Source organism: Eschscholzia californica, unplaced genomic scaffold (genome assembly GCF_041429995.1).
Source record: "Eschscholzia californica isolate CP2 unplaced genomic scaffold, dmEscCali1.0.p SCAF_2, whole genome shotgun sequence".
Taxonomy (NCBI): domain Eukaryota; kingdom Viridiplantae; phylum Streptophyta; class Magnoliopsida; order Ranunculales; family Papaveraceae; genus Eschscholzia; species Eschscholzia californica.
In genome coordinates this window covers 47857317-47879469 of record NW_028238309.1, presented here as the reverse complement: position 1 = coordinate 47879469, position 22153 = coordinate 47857317, and the positions used below count along the sequence as shown (strand labels likewise).

The window sequence follows — 22153 nt, the reverse complement described above, 5'->3', positions numbered from 1 at the left end:
TCTTCAACCTCAATTATGTGAAATCCCCTTTGAAAAATTAATGCCGACTCTAACATCAAATAAGTAGAGTTCCATCTAGTAGGAACATCAAGACTCAATCCTTTTTTCGGTTCAATCCTTGCAAGCTCACATTTTTTTAATTTTAATTCCCTTGCAAGAGATGATCTAACATACTTAACCACATCACGAATCTTAGAAATTGATTCATCGTATTCTTTCAGCCCATAAGAAACAATCAAGTTCAAGATATGTGCCCCACATCTCATGTGGATGTATTGACACTCCATAATAGAAGATTTCCACTAATTCATTACTTCCCCTAAATATGCAACAGTTGTGTCATTAGGATTTGCATTATTAACAATAACTATTAAAAAAATTTCAACATTCCATTCTAGCAAGCATTTCTCAATTGCGTTGTCAATGGTCTCACCCTTATGGTCTATAACTTGACAAAAATTTAAGATTTTCTTTCCAATTTCCAGTCATTCGTGATATAATGAGCTGTGACACACACGTAATTAAGATTTTGTAAAGATGTTCATGTGTCTGTAGTGAGACAAAGTCTTTGGTAATCACGACCCCAAACACTCTTCAAATTAACTTTATTTATCTGATAAAGTCTTTGATGTCCACTAAACTAAATGGCAATCATCTATTATAATACATCTAGCAAGAGCTTCTCTACAAGCCACTTGGCTAAAAGAAGTTATAGTGACTTTACCTTTTTCGCCCTCATTTTTCTTAGGCTCAAATGACAACAGTGTTTGTTTTGACACTCTACCGAAAAATGACACTTTATTTATCAATATGACTATTTAGATTCGAAGTCCCACTTTTTTGGGTCACTAGCATAATGTTTCTCACAACATTTGCACTTTGCTAAGTTACTACCTTCTATTCTCACAACGTGGTCCCAAGCCTTAGACTTCTATAGTGAAGGTTTTTTCTTACCAACAGTAATAGTACAACCTCCTTCGGTGGTTATTCTTTACTTGGACCAATTGCATCATCGTCTTTCTCATGAGTAGACATCTATCCATAAATCAAAAAACAACTTCATTAATCAAAACTAGCATAATAATAAATAAATGACAAGATAAAAACCTAATGAAGCAATAAACAAGTCAGAGATACGGACAATATAAAAACCGAATCAAATTGATTAGTGTTCGACATTGAAAAATAGTTGATACATATCTAAGTTTCTAATGAAGTAATAAACAATAGATTTTCTCCCAAGTTTGGAATACACGAGTATACAACAAAAAAATGAATAAAATAATAAGAAAATATAGATAACATATCTAATAAAGTTAAACAATAAATTTCATCATTTGTTTATCTTATAAGGCAATCAAACTAAGAACTTGGAGTGATAATGGATTGAAAAAACTTATTTTAGCAGAAACGGATTTTGCTCTTGTAAATGGTAAAGTAAAAAAAAAAAGAATACAAGTTAAATGATTTCAGACAGAATACGTGATTATAGAGACAGAATACGTGGTTATAGTTCAAACTTCAAAGGTATTTGTCTATTTGATGTTGTTTATGCCTTATGCATGGCTTGAATCCTTCATAAGCTCAGATGGTTCGTGTGTTCCTAATGGTCAATTTCTAGTGACTTATGCTCTATGCAATTAAAGTACAACGAGCGTATTAATGAAGAGTGGACAACTCAAATTGTGAAAAATTTTAGGTGGGTAAAGCTTCAAGATGAACTTGTTTCATAGTTACTACTTGAAGAATGCTTTAAGCTTAAAGTGAGTAAAAATTTAATCTTTAATCTATACTCGTATGACAGTATATTCACAAAAAAATTGGTCAATTACCTTACATGTTCATTGCTCGTGCTTGATGATGAAGACAACAACAACAACCCGCGGGAAGGTGTGAGGATAGTGGGCTCTTGAAGACTTTAGTTTTTTTTTTTCCAGTTCAATAGTTAATACTTATAATCTTTATTAATTTAGTCCTAAGTCTAGTGTTTTTTAATCTCCACCCCTGTATAATATTTTATTGTGGTAAAACCTTAGGGTTCGGTCGGTTCGGCTTGGGCAATTTTAGAAACCCAAGCCGAAGCCAAACCAAATCGGTTTGGGTTGATCGATTTTTCGGCCGAACAGTGATCGGTTCGGCCTAAGAATCGATCGGTCCGGTTCGACTTGGTTTGGTTCGGTCGATTATTTCGATTTTCGCTCACTCCTAGTGAATGTCTAGATATGTGTATGAATAGGTTTGTTTTGTACGAAACAGTGTTGCGGCAACACAAACCAAGTTGCGTGAAGTTCAATAGTAAAATGTATAAAGTTATTTACGTTTTGTTTAAACTTTAATGCGAAAAAGATGACGATGTCATGCAAAATTGATTCTTTTGGTGAATCCCAAAAAATTATACATGCAAAATGATTTATTTGGTACATTTCAAAATTTGTATTTTTTTTACTTTTGGCTTATTTTGTGTTAATAGTGGACATATTGTGCTTTTAGGGTCCATATTTTGGACTTTCCACCAATATATCGCTTAAATAAATGAATAAAAAGTCTTCAGGAAATAAAGATTTAGAGGGACATTTTGTTTTAGCTCAAAAATTTGTTTGATTGTCTTTATCTTCACATCTGCTCCACCACCACAACTTCCGACCACCTCCACCATTTCTGACCACTGCCAACCTAGTCATATTTCTCTCTCACTATCTTTCTCTCTATGTGTTTGGATGTCTCTCTTTCAATGGTGCCTCTCACTGTTTCTCTCTCGTGATCTCTCTCTCTCACTAGATTACTATCCCGTTGTATATCTCTCTCTCAATGTAGATTTATCTCGCTCGCTCTTTCGATGTAGACCTCTCTCGTTCTTTGTGGATCTCTTTCTCTTTCTATGTAGATGTTTTTCGATCCCTCTCTCTCGTTGTCCCTCTTTTTCTGTAGATTTCTGTGCCTCTGTTTGTAGTTCTCTCAGACTTCGTGGTCGACTGACTAAACCCTCCGCATTTCTAATCAAACAACTCAGCTGACTAGTCGATCAACCCTCTCTCTCTTTCTCTGACAGTTCATGCTTCTTTTTCAGATGCCATAAAACTTTTTCAATCTGTTTTTTATCATTAGTTTCTCCTCTAAATCTTCCATTTGATTCTTGGGTTTGTAAATGGGATCTCACATTGAAGTAATCCTCCTGGCTAGTACTCATCCGAAAGAGATTGGAATAACAAAAAGGAAAAAATGATCGATTATTCTGATAGTTCTTGTCCAATTTGTTATAAAGAAATTAAAGGAGAAAATTAAATGAGTCACTTTCTTTGTTTACATAATTTTTGTGCCTAATTTGTATATTTTTTGGTTTTTAACTTATGAAATCTAATGTGTTAGTCTCTCAGATTCTAGATAACCGGAAGAGAAAGGGTCTGAAAGAGAGAGAGAAAGAGAGAGGTAGAGAGAGATAATAAGAGATAGAAATGAGAGAGGGGGGAAGAGAGAAAACATGAGGGGATAAGAATCAGGGGCAAAAAGAAAAAACTTCAATTTTTGGAACCAAAATAAATATGCCTCTTAGAGTATATCATATTGACTAAAGTCTTTATGCCCCAAAGTCACAACCCTTGTTATTTACACCCTTTTTTTTAATAAACTATAACGCTACTCCCGGGGCGAGCCCATGAATTAGACGAGGAATGCTTAAGGTGGAATAACAAGGTCGTTGCTTTGGGCATCCAAAAAAATCTACTAAGATAAAGAGACTTTGGTCAATTAGATTTATCTAAGAGCAACTTTATATTGAGTCCAAATTTATTTATTTTTTACCTCCTAATCTTCATCTTCCACCTCCGACTACTATGTCACTGACCACCACTTACGTATCTTTTCTCCTTGTGTCTTTTTTTTTTTCTCTCTCTCTCTCTCTCTTCTGCTCGTCTTATTATGTTCATTCTTTCTCTCCCTGTTACTATCTCTCACGCCACAAAACCTTCCTCAAGGATTCCAGACCCTCAATCAAGGGTTTCGCGGTCAGCCCTAGGTCTAAATCCGCTATGGATCTAGGAGTACTAAGGGTGGTACGCAGAAAACAACTCGACTTTAAAGCCCCTTTTGTCTCAAGGCACGAGACGGCGAATCTGAATTACAGTTTACCCTACTTAAGTCCTAACGTGATTTGGGGGTTGAAAAAGAGAAAAACAATTATCAACTAAACAAGCGGGGTTCGCCCGAGCTCCAAAATAAGTTTGAACATGGTCTAATAACGTGAAAGGCGAAAACATGTCAAAAAGGCATCTTTCTACATACGATACACAAATTCCCCGAAAGGATCTATCGAATCCAAAATATACGGAAACAAGGAAAGTTATCTTTTTGACGACCATCAAAGCGTGGTTTGATATAAGCCATTGTTTTATCACAACACCATCTCAGTCGGTCAACTAAACCTATATAGACTACATGGTCACCCCAATTAAACCGTCGAATGTTCAACTTATAACCTCAAACTTGAAATTCAATTATTTAACTGCAAAAACACCATATTAACGTGAGTGTCGAATAGGTTTCTGAATTTTTTCTAAGTTCTCTCCCCATAATCATAAAAAGAAGTTCATAGTTTGGTTTTTTGAGTTTTGACTATTTGAGTGATGACCCAAAGGCAGTTTTTGATAGGGTTGTACAACGGTCTGGTTACCAACTTTTTAGTAGGGGTGTCAACGGGTCGGTTCCGGTTCGGGTATTTAACTATCCAGAACCGGAACCTATAAATTGTAACGGTTTCGGTTCTTGACAGTTCCGGTACCGGTATCTCAATCAAAGGATCCAGAACCGGAACCTTTAAAATTCTCGGGTACCCATCGGGTATCGGGTACCCATTGGGTATTCACAAGAGTATAGCAAATATTTCTTAAAGTAGAAGAATTTGCATGAATCTAGTGAAAAGAAATATCATAAACGACATAAATCCTTAAATAAGCAAATATCCCGGGTACAATATTTGATGAGTATAAGAGATTAGAGATTATGGGAATCAAGAAAGAAGAAATGAACCTTTATGTTATATTAACTCGCTCACTTTTGTGTTTTATAAATTAGCTTTCAACCAAGGAAAAGAGGATTTGAGAAATTTCATAACTTGGTGAGTTGGTAACTTGATGAGAAAAACCCTGACGTACAAGAATACTGTATAATCTAGGGTATTTTTTCGTATTATCTCGGGTACCCATTACCCGTCGGGTACCCGACGGATATACCCGATAAGGACCCGCCTCCTTCTCGGGTCCTTTCGGGTATACCCATTTAAGACCCGATTTCCTTAATGGATCTAAAACCTATACCCAGTATCTACCCATTAAGACTCGGGGTCGGTTCGGTTCTCGGGTAAACGGGTACCCCATTGCCACCCCTACTTTTTAGCCTATATGTAAACCAATCCGACGAATTTGATTGCTGGATAATCAAATCAAACAATACACGAAGTTACACTTTAAGAATAAATTTTAACTTTAAAAGTTAGTTTTTTCATATGATGTTTTTGTTGTTTTTTTTATTATATGAGATATCTTTTTAATGTGGAAATTTGTTGATATGTGTTTATGTACTGGCTTAAACATTGAATCTCCACCATCAATCATATTTTTTATATATAATACACAAAATACATCAAAACAATGGTTTGGTTCGATTACCGATCACTAGGCCTGTAAATGGTAGCTTATCAGATCGGATATAGGCATATCCGTATCAGAATCCGATAAGCTATCCGAATATCCGTATCCGATAATTATCCGACGGATATTATGAGTCAATATCTGAATCCGATAATATTAAAGGATATCGGATAATATTCGATGTCCGAATTTGACAAAATTTCAAATTTTTTCCTTTCAGTTTTTAACCATTAGATCTAAATAATAAATCTCAACCATACATTTTATATATTATTATGAGTAAATTTAAATTTTTAATATTTTTTATATTACTTATCGGATCGGATATTAGTGTATTCATATCCGATATCCAATAAGCAGATATCCGATAAGGAATATCCGAATCCGATATCCGAAATTTCGGATATTAAAATTTCGAATACAGATGCTGATCGGATGTCAAATATTCAGATATCCATTGACAGGCTTACCGATCACACAGATCCATACACTGAACCACACCTTTCCATTATGGCTTTTAATGTCAGAGTCAATCCGGGTAACTTTGGCTCGACCACTCAAACCGTCCAAATCCCTTTGGATCAACTTGGTTTGACCGGTCCGAATTCTAAATGTGTTACCCTAGTTTTAGACATCATCAGTGGTGGTGGTGGTGGTGGTGGTTGGAGGTGGTACCAGGAAATAGGTGGTCAAAAATGCATAATAGGAATGCGTAGTTGGAGATGGGAAAGGAAAAAAAAATTGCCTCGTAAAGTTTGACGAAAGTAAAAATTTCCTTTAAACGTACAAAATAGCTCCACCCTTATTATATTTACTTTCTCTTCCTCTCATATTCATATCACTAACATAACACTCTAACTTTGATCACCCCATGAATTCCTAGTTATTTTATAAGTTCAATTAATAATTTCTCTTCTAACATTTTGATTTTCCATTCAGCTCATCATTTCAATTTTAGTTACATTTTTTGAATGTACACGATTTATAATTAATAGAAATAACAACAAATATTAAAAGGTCTTCATAGAATTTGGTCACACTTGGAACATCATCTTTAACTTAAGACAAAGAACAAGTGTAAAGTTAAAATTTATGCTTAGAATTTTACAATTTTATTTATCGAATTGTTGCAGTTTATTAATATCAAATGTTAAATAAGTGTTGTTGGTAAAATAGAAAAAAATGGATGTGGGAGAAAAAAGAATAGATATGAGAGAAAAGAAATTAGGTATAAAAATTAAAGATTTTTGGTAGAACATCGACGACGGTTACATCAGAACGAAGAGATATGAGAGATCAAAGAAAAAACATAGGAAAAACAACAAGAACAAAACTATTTTCGTATCTCACAAAATTTTCTTCTTTAGTTCACCACTCTTTGGTGCAGCGGCCCTCTTAAGTCCATGAGGTCGTGGGATCGAGTCTCCGTTGGACACCCCTCATAAACCCATCGAGGTCCTGGGTTACAAAAACAAATTTCTTCTTTCCACAAATCACCCGAATACCCGATTTTTGGACCCGCTGGACCCATCTGGCCCTGAATTACAAATTTACAACCTTAGATATCCCAAGTATACGGATGACTTCGTCTTCATCATCATCGACGGTGCACGTTAACTTAACAAAAATCACAAACCCTAATAAGTTTCTCAAACCATCTCAGTTATCGCCGCTTTCTTTGCAGCGGAGGGTGTCGCTGATTTATCTTTATAAACCCCTAGACACCACACCAGAATATCAATATCAAAGCCGAGGAGGAAGAAGAAATTGAGTATTATTAGGGTTTTAGGCTTTTCTCTTTGTAGATTATTGTTTCATGAGAGCTTCTTATCTCGTCTCAGTTCTTCCTCCTACCTTTAGTTCTTAGATCAAATAAGATTGGAACTTGATGATCACTATTGTCGCCCCAGTCTTACAAGTACCTCATTGGTACTAAATGGTGATTGACTTTAACCTAGATCTGATTCCATTTACTAGTTTATTGTCTTTTCAATCTAGATTTCATCAAAAATCAGTATTTTTTTTTTTTCAAAAAAGGTTTGATTAGTTGAAAATTTGAAGAGAGAAGTGATGATTTGTAACCCATTTTATTCTGTAAAAAAGAATGATGATTATTTACATGCACTACCATCTGATCTCTCTTCATTTACTAAATTCAAATTACTTATCAAATCTTTCTTTTTGTATAAAACCAGTTTATAAATAGTACAATCAATGATGAATTATGTCAATAAAACTGAGATAACAATGATTATCATCAAACTTATCACCATCTTTCGGCTGAGATTGTACACAATCAAACTGGGTTTTTATCAAAATTAGGGTTTCTATCTTTCTTTATATGTATATATAGGGTTTGCCTGAGGTATCTGATGCTCTGATTCTAATAAATAGCAGGGTGTCTCGTTTAGATGGCATAAAATAAGTGGTTTTAAACAGGTCTTGCGACACAGGTTGCTTCAAAAATTTGTTAGCATCCATGTTACTTAATCCCTGCTTACATTTTTCTTAATTTCTAATTAATAGAGGATTAGCCATTTGTTGAATATGATGATAATAATATTGTCGCCCCAGTCTTACATGCATCTATTTGGTGCAAGATGGTGATTGACATCCAATTGTATTATCTGATTTCAACCATTTTCTACTTTTTTTGCTTAATTCTTTAAGAAATTGTTAAACTTTATTTATAATACAAGTGCTTAGGGATTGATTGGATCTAGAGGTTACATTTAAGGAGTTAATAGGTAAGAAAGACTTAGCTAAATAGAAGCTGTAAGTAGAAACCTCAACAGCAGTGAGCAAAGGTCTGATACTAACTAGAACAATAGAAGATGTGGGACAATCTTCACTAGAGAAATCATTTCCGGCCCAATATTCACTAGAGAAATCATTTTCCGACCAATCTTCACTAGAGAAATCATTTCCCGCCCAATATTCACTAGAGATTTCATTTCCCATCCAATCTTTATAAGTAAGGTCCTCGTCTGGTACCTTGTGACATGGGTTGCTTCCCAAAAATTTGAGTAAGAAAAATCAACTAAGACGGTTTGAAAACACAATGACCTCAAAATAGTGGAAGGTGAAGTTGTGGGTTGATGCTGGGAAAACTGACTTTCAAACAAGTGAAAGCTCAGTGTTGTGTTGTGGTGGTTGATCATAACAACTGGTGGCGTTTTTGAATGTTGTAGTTGCTCTTTAATCTTTTGAAAATCCCTAATGCTATATGTACAAAGAATTTTTGACAAGATTCTTGACAAAATGTCATTTGAACGGTTCCGATTAAAGTCAAACTTTGAAAAGCTTTGATCAATTTTTATCTTTTAGTGAAAAAAGTCATTAAGTCACAAATTTTGTCAAGGACCTTTTAGTGAAAAAGGTATCTCTTTGGATGGATGGATCTTTTAGTGAAAAAGTCATTAAGTCACAAATTTTGTCAAGGCATCTTTTAGTGAAAAAGGCATCTCTTTTTTATTAGGGAGGTAAGCGAAATCCCTAAACAACTTATTCTTGTTAGACAAACTCACCTCATCAGGTAAATCACCTCTCTAATGAGGTTGACTTGGTCAAAGGTATCAAATTGATATGATGTAGAAACATTTGATGATCTTTATATTGATGAGGGGTCAATATGAAAATTATAGGCATAATCCAACTATTTAATGGAGTTATATTCGCCACTTGAGCTTGACCTCTAATTCTATAGTTTCATTTGACGAATCTCTTCATCACTCACTAGAGAAAGAAAGGAGTCAAGAACCAAGTGAAAGATCATCTCTTCCATAACCAAGAAAACATTATTGATTGATTGGAAGAGATGATTTTCCACTTAGTATTTGACTTTATTGTTTCTATTCTTAACGAGGGATTTAACAAAAAAATTAGAAAATTGGAGGTAAAAGCCTGATTGGGGACCATTATTCTTTTAAATAGTTGGACTATATCCTAGACCAAGTCAGCTTCAATTAGGAGTGGGAAAATGGTCCGGGAACCCGATATCCGGCCCAATCCGCCCGGACCGTTTACACCCGAAATTGATTGCTACCCGAGCCTGGTATACCCGGCCCGAAACTCGTCCGTGAAGATCCGCCCGCTACAACCCGCCCGTTAGCTACCCGAAGGCTGCTACCCAAACATTTCATACCATATCACCAACACAAGTTTATATGATCCAAAGGTGTGGGACTAAGAGCTTGAGTTACTTAAAATTTTAGCTTTTATTTTGGGATGCAAAGGAAGAGGTAGATATAACTTCCCCTCTTGCTTCTTTTATCTTTATCCCAACAATGTGGGACTAATAGATGAAGTTTATTTAAAGTTTTTGACTTTAAAGAAACATGTCTTCCGAAGCAAATGAGGAGGTTATATATAACATATCTCCTTGCTTCTTTTATTTCTAACTCAAAGTGTGGGACTAAAAGTAGTTTGTTTTGTGATGTTGGCCTTCTTGTATCCTTCCTTGATTAAATATGATACATGGTCAATGGTAAAGTGCATTTCATCTCTTAGTCCCACACCTTTGAGTTATAAATAAAAGAAGCAAGAAGGGTTATTTATATCTCACTTACAAAAGTGGCTCATTTAATATCTTTAGTCCCATATTTTATTGGGACCAAAAACAAAATAAAATCACAAAGCGTAGTTGAAAAAAATTTAAAGGGAAGTAAGGTGACATTATGAACTAAGACATATGACATTATTAGTCTCACATTGTATATTTAGACATAAAGAATGATTGGAGGCTTATTTTTAAGCGAAGGGATGGATGCAAAGTAATTTCCAACTTCGAAATCAATAGTCCCGCATTGTAGATTTATAATAATTAGAAAGTGGTTGGACACTTACTTAAGGGGAAGGGAAGGATGTCATGTTAGTAAGAATTTCTAAAATTATTAGTCCCACCTCTCTTATTTTGAATTAGAGAGAGGTTTGGAATTCTTATACAAGGGTGGGTGGGTGAAGGATAAGTTAAATACTTTGTTCTTCAAGATCACCTGAGCCCGTCCGGCCCGTGACCGTGGAAGCCCGTTCGGGCTGGCGGGCACGGGCGGGCTACGGGCGGGCTACGGGCAGTACGTTTGGGAGATTTGTCCGGCCCGATCCGCCCGAATGTATGGCACGGGCTTGGGTAGCCCGATCTGCCCGAGCCCGACTGAACCCGCCCGATTCCCACCCCTAGCTTCAATAGATCATTTTATGGGCTTAGTTTTGTTTAAGATAACACATGTCTTTGTGACCCCAAGTATGTGAAAAATATTAAGATAACGTCAAAGTTATTTAACAAATTGATTTTAGACATGATTTAGACTCTAAAAAGTTGGTTATATAAATATTCTTCGATTCAATGTTATCTTAATATTGTTCAATAAGCTAGGAAATTGAATTCGACGGGTGACGCATAATTTCTTGAAGAAAATTGGTTCGAGTCTACTGGTTTCAACTCTCGATGGAGTTTCAGGTGCTGGGTCTATTGGTCGAGCTCATTTCTGTGGAAAAAGTTTGTAGCCCGCCAGTATCAACTCCAATTTGAGAAGTTGGACAATCAATTCAAACCCCAAATTCACAGACGAGTTTGCATTTATTGCAGTGAATATCAGAATGGTCAACCCCCAATCCTGATTACTATTTATTTGGCTCGCGGGAATGCAAGGGGAATTCTATTCCCGGAGCAAACCCAGGGGGTTGTTGGGTTTGTGTCTTTGTGATTTCCATTCTCGGGAATGTTTTGTTTTAATATTTATAGACCAAATTATCCTTAATAAAACATTAGAGTTACTATTATTAAAATCGTCCTCCACATAATATCACAACTAAAAAAATTAAGAACCTAGTTAGCTACCACCATAGCAATTCTTTCTCTCGCTCGAACGTAAACTCTCTCATCCTCTCTCTAGTTTTTTTTCCTTTTCTATTATTCTTTTTTCATTCCAATCGATTTCATAATGTTTAAAACGAAAAGATTTTAGTCGAGACCTTTATTTATTTTAAACAAATATTTAAATACTACTTAAATTGGTGTATCACGTTACTATTTCATATCTACAAATTTGAATAGATAGTAACGATCAAAATATATAACAAAGTTGATGTTTTATTTATGTAGTTTAAGGATAATAGGACTTTCACAAAAAAAATTATTCCGATTCCTAAATGAACCAAATACCAAGTTAGGAATCTATCGGGAATCGAATTCCTATACCTGGTCAAACCAAACATCAAAGTAAATGATCTGATTCCCAAGATTCATGTTATTGAATGCAATTCCCAGGAATCACATTCCATTCTCGCGCGCCAACACATGGCCAAACTGTTTTCTTCTTCATTACTTTATTGCATTGGTTCTTCTATTTGTTTTTGCATTGGCGAATAGGGAAGCTGTGGACTTTATTGCGAATATTCTTCTTCCCTCCCTTTTGACTTCCCCAATGAATTCCACGATTCCCTCATCAGCCAAAGACACTCTTAATTAACTAAAATCAAATCTAGTTACATAAAAAATCGGTAGTACCACATCGAAATACCTATAGTAAATAGATCCGAGTCACCGATATGAGTTCCAGTTTCCTAGTTTGGGTTACTAGGGCTCAAGATTGGGTTTTGTTAAACCGAAATTCTCCATCGAACTACCTAAAAAAATTCAATAACTTTTCACACAAATACATTCAAGTACAGACAAAAATGACTGTTGGAAGTTCTTCAATGAACCTTTTAAGAAACCTCAACCAAAATAATAGAGCTTTGAGAATAGAGTAATCAAATGGTTTTTCCAAATCTAGGAATTTTGAGTTGTTTCTGTTAGTCGATAATTATATTCCACAATATTATCGGTCCATTATTGTATATTCTCTATATTTCCTTCCGTAATTATCTCGATGTATATTTAGCTATTTCCGTATTTAACCCATTCCATTGTAACTATATATACACATTGTGATCAATGAAATAAGCAAGGGTTTACATTACCTTACATGGTATCGAGCTTTCTAGGGTTTGTTTTCGATCAAACCATTGCCGTCCCATCCCTTCTTGCCAGATCTCGATCGGCTCTTTCAACCCTCCATTCTTCCCATGGCCGACAAAGCTCCTTCTTCATCCAATGAAGCAACCACTCACAAATCACTTGACCCAGTTTATACGGTATCAAACATTCAACATAAGGTACGTATCCTTGATGGTACAAAAGTTTCATATTCCTTATGGGTTAAACTGTTTACTCTCCATGCAAAAGGTTACAATGTTCTTTGTCACATCGACGGTTCGCCGTCACCCGATAAGGAATCTGCCGAGTTTGCTTCATGGGAGACCATTGACTCCATTGTTTTACAATGGATCTATGGTACTCTCTCGGATGATCTACTTGTCCGCGTCATGGCCGATGAATCCACAACATTAGAAGCTTGGTTACGGGTAAAACACCTCTTTAGAAATAACAAAGGACCCCGATCCCAAGCCCTACAACATGAACTAGCCAACCTTACCTTAGCTTCCATGCCTTCACTTGATGCGTATTGTCAAAAGATACGTGACTTAACCGACCAAATATATGCCCTAGATTTTCCCATGAACGATCAACAAAGAGTACTCCATCTCGTTAAGGGCCTTCTCAAGGAATTCGACACTATAGCCTCCATCTTGAATAATTCTTTACCTACTTGGGAAGACGCCATTGACCAACTCAACTCCGAGGCCGGTCGTCTCAAAACACGGGATGCCGTTACCAAAAACCCCGCCATTGCGGCTGCCATACCAACTTCCAACCCAAACCCTAACCACAACCGCAACCCTAACAACAGGCCTAATAACCGTCCAAACTACCGACCCAATAACCAAACCAACCGTAGCCCTTCCTACCACAATACCCGCAACCCACCTAACCCACCCCAACACACCTACAACCGGCCTGTTACCCATCAACCTACATACCCAAACCACCAACATCAACAACCCTATTACCCACCGTATTGGGCTCCTCCATACTGGACTCCACCCCCATGTCCTTACCCTACCCAAAATTGGTCTCAACCTTGGCACCCGCAGGCTCCCCCCCAGTCCCCTAATAACCGTGGCATTCGTCGGTCGGCTCAAGCAAATCTGGCAGAAGTAGATCCCCTTGAACCAACTCAACTTGCTGAAGCTGTTCATGCCCTCTCCGTGGATTCAGATGAAAGTAATGACCCGTGGAAATTTGATACAGGTGCTTCTTCTCATATCTCTTTCAATAAGAATAATATTGACACTTTTTCTACGATTGCACCAATAGCGTCAATAATTGTTGGTGATGGCAATAAACTTCCAGTTATGGGTTCGGGACAATCCACCCTTCACTTTGCCTCTAAACCCCTTTATCTTAAAAATATCCTTTTTAATCCCAACATTGTCAAAAACCTTATTTCTGTTCGTCAATTCAATATTGATAATTACACCTCTATTGAATTTGACCCCTATGGTTTTTCTGTGAAGGATTTCAAGGATGGCACGATCCTGAGTCGTCACAACAGTACGAGTGACCTGTACCCGCTCACCCAATCGACTCGGTCACCCGGGTCAACCTGTTATGGATTTTCTTCGTTTGAATAAATTTATTTCTTGTAATAAACAGAAGAGCTCATCTCTCTGTCGGGCCTGTCAGTTGTCGAAACATAAACGACTACCTTTTTCTGATTCGAGTACTCATACTTTATGTCCTTTCTCGTTATTACATTGCGATTTATGGACTTCACCTTTGTTAAGTCATGCGGGCTATAAATATTATTTAGTAATTATTGATGACTTTACTCAATACACATGGGTTTATCCCCTCCGTTTTAAGTCGGAAACATACACCAAAATCACTCATTTTCACCAATTCGTCACCACCCAATTTCGCCTACCCATCCAAGCTATACAGTGTGACATGGGAGGAGAATTTGACAACACCAACCTTCACAACTTCTCTTCTCAACATGGCATCCAGCTTCGCTTTTCTTGCCCGCACACATCTCAACAAAACGGCAAAGCAGAGCGCATGATTCGTCGTCTTAACGAAATCATGTTCACCCTTCTCACCCATGCCTCTCTTCCCTCCAACTTTTGGGTTGAGGCCCTCCATACAACCAGCTACCTTCATAACATTCTTCCCACCAAACTGCACCAAAACCGCACTCCCTTGTCCCTCTTGTACCTTCGGGAACCTTCCTACGACCACCTTCGCGTCTTCGGAAGCTTATGTTACCCCAACACCTCGGCCACTCGGCCCAATAAACTCACCCACCGAGCCACCCCGTGTCTCTTCCTCGGCTATCCGGCCAACTTCCGCGGTTATCGTTGTCTTGAACTCTCCTCGGGCAAAACCATCTTCTCTCGTCATGTCACCTTCGACGAGACCAGTTTCCCGATGAACAACCCTCAAACACCTCCACCCTCCCACGATTTTCTCGACCCCAATCCCCTTCTCTTTGACCCAACCTATTTTACCTCTATCCAACCCACTGCCCGATCCTCATCCGACCAACCAAACCCGGACCGAAACCCTACCCCACCCAACTCCGCTCCACAACCAACCCAACCCACTCCCTCCACCTCCTCATCCACCCCACCCATCGACCACACTGTCCCACCTGACCCCTCCCCCAACCCATCCGCAACTCCACCGCAACCCGGACTGTCCCACCAAATGCAAACTCGCTCACGTTCGGGCATCTTCAAACCCAAACTTCCCTACTCCCTCCATACCCGTACCTCACCCACCATGTCACCTCTACCGAAATCCCATCTAACCGCCCTATCCGATCCTAACTGGAAACTTGCCATGACCGACGAATATGAAGCTCTATTGGCCAACAATACGTGGGAACTTGTCCCTCGACCACCTGATGTCCCGGTTATACGATGCATGTGGCTTTTCAAACACAAGTTTCACGCGGATGGATCTCTAGAACGTCATAAGGCCCGTTTGGTAGTAAATGGGAAAAGCCAAACAGTGGGTGTCGACTGTGATGACACATTCAGCCCGGTTGTCAAACCCACCACCATTCGCACGGTGCTAAGTCTTGCTATTTCGCGTGGTTGGTCGACTCATCAACTTGATGTTAAAAACGCGTTTCTACATGGGCACCTGAAGGAAACCGTATACATGTTTCAACCCCCTGGGTTCACCTCCACAACCAATCCCAAATTTGTATGCAAACTTAAGAAATCTTTATATGGTCTAAAGCAAGTTCCACGAGCTTGGTATCAGCGTTTTGCAGGTTATCTACTTAAGTGTGGCTTCAGGAGCAGTGTCTGCGACACATCCCTTTTCATCTATCACCATGGGGACCAGATGGCTTATCTGTTACTGTATGTTGACGACATTATTTTGACTGCCTCCAGCGATCAACTGCTGCAGAACATCATTAAGTCACTTACTGCTGAATTCAAAATGACTGATCTGGGGACTCTACATCATTTTTTGGGTATTGCTGTAACCAAACAAGCTAACGGGTTATTCCTATCTCAATCAACTTATGCAGCTGATATTTTATCTCGAGCAAACATGTCTAACTGCAAACCCGCTAGCACCCCTGTCGAAGTCGGATCTAAACTTAGCGCCGACAGCGGCCCCACTTTTACAGATGGTTCTTTATACAGGAGTTTGGTCGGGGCTTTACAGTATCTCACGATTACCAGACCCGACATCGCCTACGCCGTGCAACAGGTTTGTCTATTCATGCACGCTCCTCGAGAACCACATTTTCAGTTTCTGAAACGGATCCTTCGCTACATTAAAGGCACCTTAGATCAAGGTTTACTACTTTCCCCGTCGTCTTCCACAGAATTGACTGCCTTCTCTGATGCTGACTGGGGTGGGTGCCCTGACTTTCGTCGTTCCACCTCCGGTTACTGTGTTTATCTTGGATCCAACTTGATCTCCTGGTCTTCTAAGCGACAATCCAGTATTTCAAGATCCAGCGCCGAAGCCGAATATCGCGCCGTGGCAAACACCGTTGCAGAACTTAGCTGGGTTCGTAATATTCTACTGGAATTACATATCCCTGTTCGCCACGCCTCCATCATCTACTGTGACAACATCTCGGCTGTTTACCTCTCCGACAATCCAGTTCAACACCAGCGCACAAAACATATCGAATTGGATATCTATTTTGTCCGGGAAAAGGTCCGTCTTGGATCCGTCACAGTCCTCCACGTCCCTGCTGATTATCAATATGCCGACATCTTCACCAAAGGCCTGCCGAAGCATTTGTTTCACCGTTTTCGATCCAGTTTATGCCTTCGGTCTTCTACGGCTCAAACTGCGGGGGCGTGTTAGCCGATAATTATATTCCACAATATTATCGGTCCATTATTGTATATTCTCTATATTTCCTTCCGTAATTATCTCGATGTATATTTAGCTATTTCCGTATTTAACCCATTCCATTGTAACTATATATACACATTGTGATCAATGAAATAAGCAAGGGTTTACATTACCTTACAATTTCTCACAAATTTGATGGATATTGAGAGAAATGAAGATAAATTTTTTTTGATGAGATTGAAATGAAGATAATTGATAACTATATATTCAAAAGAAATTTTTAACAAAAATGGTTTTCAACTACTAGTTTGGGGACCCTCAATGACCATATTAGGTTGGGATCTCCTATTTAAAGGGCATCCACCCCCAATTGATTTTATCCTTTATTCTCTATTTTTTATCATCTCTTCTCTATCCTTCAAACTTGATCCATTTTTTATTCTTATTCAATAGTTAATTCAAACACTGATTTTAATGATAATGATAATTTTTTGGATAGGTTAAATATGAGTCATAGAGTGGGGAAAGTTCCCAACACAGACCACTTAGTAGAAAAGCAAACAATAAAAAATTAAAGACAAAAGTGGGGAAAGTTCCCAACAAAAATTACTTGGAAGAAAAACAAGCAAAGGAAAAAAAAAATAAGGCAAAAGTGGGGAAAGTTCTTCATCCTTTATTATGACATCTGAGTTTTGAGATAAGAAAGAAGCGTGGGAAGACGAGAGAAAAAGACTTCTTTAAGAACTGATATTGTAGCAAGGAGAAAATCTTGAATTTCAGCAGATGCAGTTATGGGTAGACTTGATGAACCAAGACACACATAACATGTCTCCAATGAACTTGGATGATGCAGCGAAGTTGTGCGCGCGAATTTGATAATAAATGAACATTAATTGTCGTATAGTTTAATATGTTTTTTTTTCTTATTTTATTAGTTGTTCTAACTGTGTATTAACTTGAATGAATTTAAATTGCAACATTTTAACAAGTCAATACTTTAAAATTGTGTGGGGAGACCTCTATTTGACAATCCATATTGGAATTAAAAAATTCAAGAGCTTCCAAAATTTCTCAGGCTTCCAAATTAAAATTGAGCAACCCCGTCATATTGGGTTTGCTCTAACTACCCCTCTGTCGTGTTCACAACATAGGCAAGGAAGTTTGAAAAGGGATCAGGGTTTTTTGAGGAGAGAGAGAGTCTGGGCTGACGTCACCAGGCGATCCTCTATCTCTCCTTTCTTGCAACCCTAAATCTCATCCACCCCCAAGATCTCACTAATCGAAAATCCAAACAAGTTAATCCTAACAGCTCAAGACTCTAAACAGAATCTATTGTTCTAGAAATAAGCAAATCCACTAACCACCTTCAAGAATTCCTTTAATGCAAACAAGGGCAGGTTAAAGGAACTCAAGAAGAGAATAATCAAGAGGCCATAATAACAGGTAACAAAGCTTTCAAGGAGTGATCTAAAGAATAACCCGCAGATTCAGTGGATTCGATCTCCTCGGAAAGGAGCTAAAAGAGGAGATCAAGGAAAAATCAGCTAAGTACCTTTAAACATTCTTCTCTTTACATCTGTCTTGATTTAATTAGTGTAATTAATATGTGGTATAACTAATCCGACTTCCAAGACGGGCTACTCATTATAACCTCACGCATGCGCCGGATTCCAAGGGATAGCAGGCGCTCGGCCTTCCCTCTCTGGTTTCCATCCTTTTCATCTTCCAAGTGGTTTATTTTCGGTAGGGTTCTTCGAGAAGGTCGGCTTGCAGGGAATTCACTCTTACACGTGGGTAACATTCAATAGAAAGATCATTAATTAGGCTCTCTCTCGACATCCAGAGGCCTTATCATATACCCTCTCAACCCCACTTTAAAGTAGTTAAGTACTACATATCCGATCAGAGAAGGTCACTCCTCACCCTCTGGTTTCTCTTCCTTTCTCTGATGTCGTCTAACCCTCGAGTTAACCTTGAAGAGCTCTCTCAGTTGATGTCGATCCAACTTAGTCTCTCTGACTATGGTAAGTTGACAATCAACTATCCAAAGCCTTCAGAGATCAAGCAACTCCCTGTCATTTCGTCTGGTTTTCTTGCTCGACTTTGTTGCCAATATGACTATGGAATTGGCTTCATACGAAAGCATCTATCTGCACAGTCTAGATTCTTTAGAGAAAGTCGTATCACTCCCTCTGCTACTGGCCCTAACCACTTCATGATTAAGCCGAGGAACCTGATAGCTCTTAATGAAATCAATCAAGGTCGACCATGGGTTATCCGAGGCTATTTAGTGGTTATGCAAGAAGTCGACTTTCCTTTTCATGGCGAGGTCCCTGCTTTAATGCTCGAACCTATGTGGTGTAGTCTTTCAGGTTTGCCTTCGTCCATCCAGAATCGCCATGATCTTGAAATAATCTTTTCTTGCATGGGATTCATAATGCAAATTCAACCCCGTAATTTTAGTAAGGTTACAAATACCAGTCTAAGGATTCAGTTTATGTACGATGTACGTACACCTCTGCTAGCCACTCTCAACTCAATCTTTACGGATGGAGGTAAGCCTATCAATTTTAGCTATCTCAAATTTCCTAAGGCTATTTGTCATAAGTGTAGGATAGTAGAGCATCCCCTTAACCCTTGCATTCAACCTCAAGACCATCTAAACAGTGTCCCTATGGAGGTTAATTTTGTAGCCCATGGTCCTGCGGAGAACTGGGCTCTCACTGTGGTTCCTCCTAATATAGCTCCCTCCAACCCTATTCCTCCCCATGAAATATTTAAGCAAAAAGGGAAAAGGAAGGACTTAGATAAACTGATTGATGTTAAAATTGAAGTTGATGAACATCATCAGTTTATGAGCAAGAAGTTTAAGGAACACAGTTTGGGTAGGAGTTTATCTTTTTCGGGTTATCTTCATGGATGGAATTCGGGTCAATCTTCAGGGTCTTCCTCCTTCACTGGTTATGGTCCTCCTAGTTGGTACACTCCCCCCCCCCCCCCCCAGAGTCGATCGATAGTCAGGAAGAGCGTCAGAGACACATCTTTGCTGACTCACTCTTGGAATCCTCGAGGCAATTAATGGAAAACATAAGCGAAGGGAATAATGAGTAGTCTGTGTCTTGGTTCGGATATTAAGCTTGTTTATTTTGTTATTAGTTTTGAATAATAGGTTTGTTTAAGTGATGAACTGCAATTAGTTTCTTGTTATTTCTCTATCGATACTTGATGATGGAGAACATGTTTAGATTTATCTTGTTTAGATATCTTTAATCATTTTGATGCTGGTGGATGGATAAACTTTATGGTTATTTCATCTGAATGTTAGTACGGTTAAGTTAAGTTAAATTCATGTTAGATATCAATTATATGTTCACTATTTAGTCCTTAAATCTCCAAATATTCTATGATTAGTAGTTAGTATTTTGGTTTTTCCCTGCTATCTTGCCTCCCTGTTTTCTTGGTTTTCTTAGACTTTCGAATTCTGAGAGAGAGGCCTTAGACTACTGGTCACTAGTGTTAATCTCTCCCGTAGGTTCCCTTAGACCCCCAGGCTGCAACACTAGCTTAATTCAGTAGCTACGCTACTTCAATTGCCTCGGTCTGACCTCTCTAGGTGCCTTTAGATCTCATTAGTTGTAGGAGAAGGAGTGCGCCTATATAATTTATATCCTTCTGTCCTTTAATCTTCTAGGTTTTATTCAATTTATCTAATATAGCCCGTCCTTTGAATCCTTAGCAACAGGCCTTAGATAGTTGGGCTTTGTTTAGCCCAGAAGCTAGTGCCTTTAGATCCCAAGGAAACTTTAAGTTCCCATCAGTAGAAAAAGAACTATTAGTCTCTGGTCATTCTTACTGGGTGCCCTTAGAACCTCTTTTATCTGTAGACAGAGTGTGCAGATATTATTAGGTCCTAACATCCCAGCTTAGACAATTTAGATAATTTTAGATATCGACCCACCAACATCAAGTGTTTTAGTAGTCCCATTCGATGAAAAACCTCGGACCCTCTGTGCTTAGTTGGAACGTAAGAGGCATTACCTCGTTTAGTACTCGCAAACACCTCATAAGCCAGATTAACAAGTATAACCCGGATATCATTTTCTTAGCCGAAACTAAGACGAAATCTTACAATATCAATAAATACATAAAAATTAATAAACACTATGATCACTTCTTCGTGGAGCCGACCAATAAATCCGGGGGTCTTGCGATGTTCTGGAAACACAACGTTACTATTAAAATCCTTTACTCGGATAACAATATGATTCATGTGGAAAGCCATAATAACAAAGATAATTCTGACTATGTCATTACAGGTTTTTACGGCTGCCCATATCATAAAAATAAACTTAAACCTTGGAAAACGTTAAACACACTTAAAGTTCAGGATGAGACCCCTTGGCTAGTCATAGGGGACCTAAATGTAATCCTGGATAATCAGGATAAAGAAGGTGGTAAGGCGACTTCGAACTCTAATACTTACAAGATTCAATCCTATATTAACAACCTTAACCTAACAGATATGGGATTTAAAGTTCATCCTTACACGTGGAATAACAGACAATTTGGAGAAAACTTCATCCAAGAAAGATTAGATAAAGCCCTAGCTAATCTTCCCTGGCTCCAAAACTTTCAACTTTCTAGTATCTCTCACCTAGAATCAGTTGGTTCTGATCACTTACCCATTCTTCTGGCCGACACAGACTTAAGCTGCAACAAACCTAAACCTTTCAAATTTGTTCGTACCTGGATGTCTCACCCTGATTGCCACAAGTTTATTTCGGACAAATGGACTAATCATAGTAACATTCAAGTAAACCTGAAAAATCTAAGCAGACATCTAACGAATTGGAATAAAACGGTCTTCGGTAACATAGAAAACAACATCAAAAAACTAATCACAAAGCTCAACAATACTACTAATAAAAAAGAATTTAAACTTACAAACCAACAGCTGGAAGACCTTTATAAACTTCAAGAATCCTTATGGAAAGAAAGTCTAGAAACAACTTTCTTTCGGTAGGGGATAAAAACACCAAATTCTTTCACTCTCAAGCCATCCAGCGCAATTGGACGAATAAAATTATAGCTATTAAAGATACTGACGGAGAGTGGCATGAAGGTTTAGAGGACATCCAAGCAGTCTTTACCTCGCATCTTCTCAATACTAGTACTTCTCAGGGCCACAACCCTAATCATTCCATTCTTAATCTTTTCCACCAAACTGTTACGC

General features: G+C 38.1%; 4 non-coding genes across 4 annotated transcripts; all 4 read left to right on the top strand.

Annotated features, from left to right (window-relative positions):
* Positions 1–7523: 7523 nt before the first annotated feature.
* Positions 7524–7609, top strand: LOC147558547 (small nucleolar RNA U31b). Its single transcript, XR_015235509.1, has one exon. It is a non-coding gene; the product is annotated as a small nucleolar RNA U31b (small nucleolar RNA).
* A 93-nt stretch (positions 7610–7702) lies between these two features.
* On the top strand, positions 7703–7783 carry LOC147558546 (small nucleolar RNA Z195/SNORD33/SNORD32 family). Its single transcript, XR_015235503.1, has one exon. It is a non-coding gene; the product is annotated as a small nucleolar RNA Z195/SNORD33/SNORD32 family (small nucleolar RNA).
* A 65-nt stretch (positions 7784–7848) lies between these two features.
* LOC147558545 (small nucleolar RNA Z196/R39/R59 family) lies at positions 7849–7933 on the top strand. Its single transcript, XR_015235504.1, has one exon. It is a non-coding gene; the product is annotated as a small nucleolar RNA Z196/R39/R59 family (small nucleolar RNA).
* A 252-nt stretch (positions 7934–8185) lies between these two features.
* LOC147558544 (small nucleolar RNA U31b) lies at positions 8186–8276 on the top strand. The gene has a single exon (XR_015235508.1). It is a non-coding gene; the product is annotated as a small nucleolar RNA U31b (small nucleolar RNA).
* The last annotated feature ends 13877 nt before the right edge of the window (positions 8277–22153 follow it).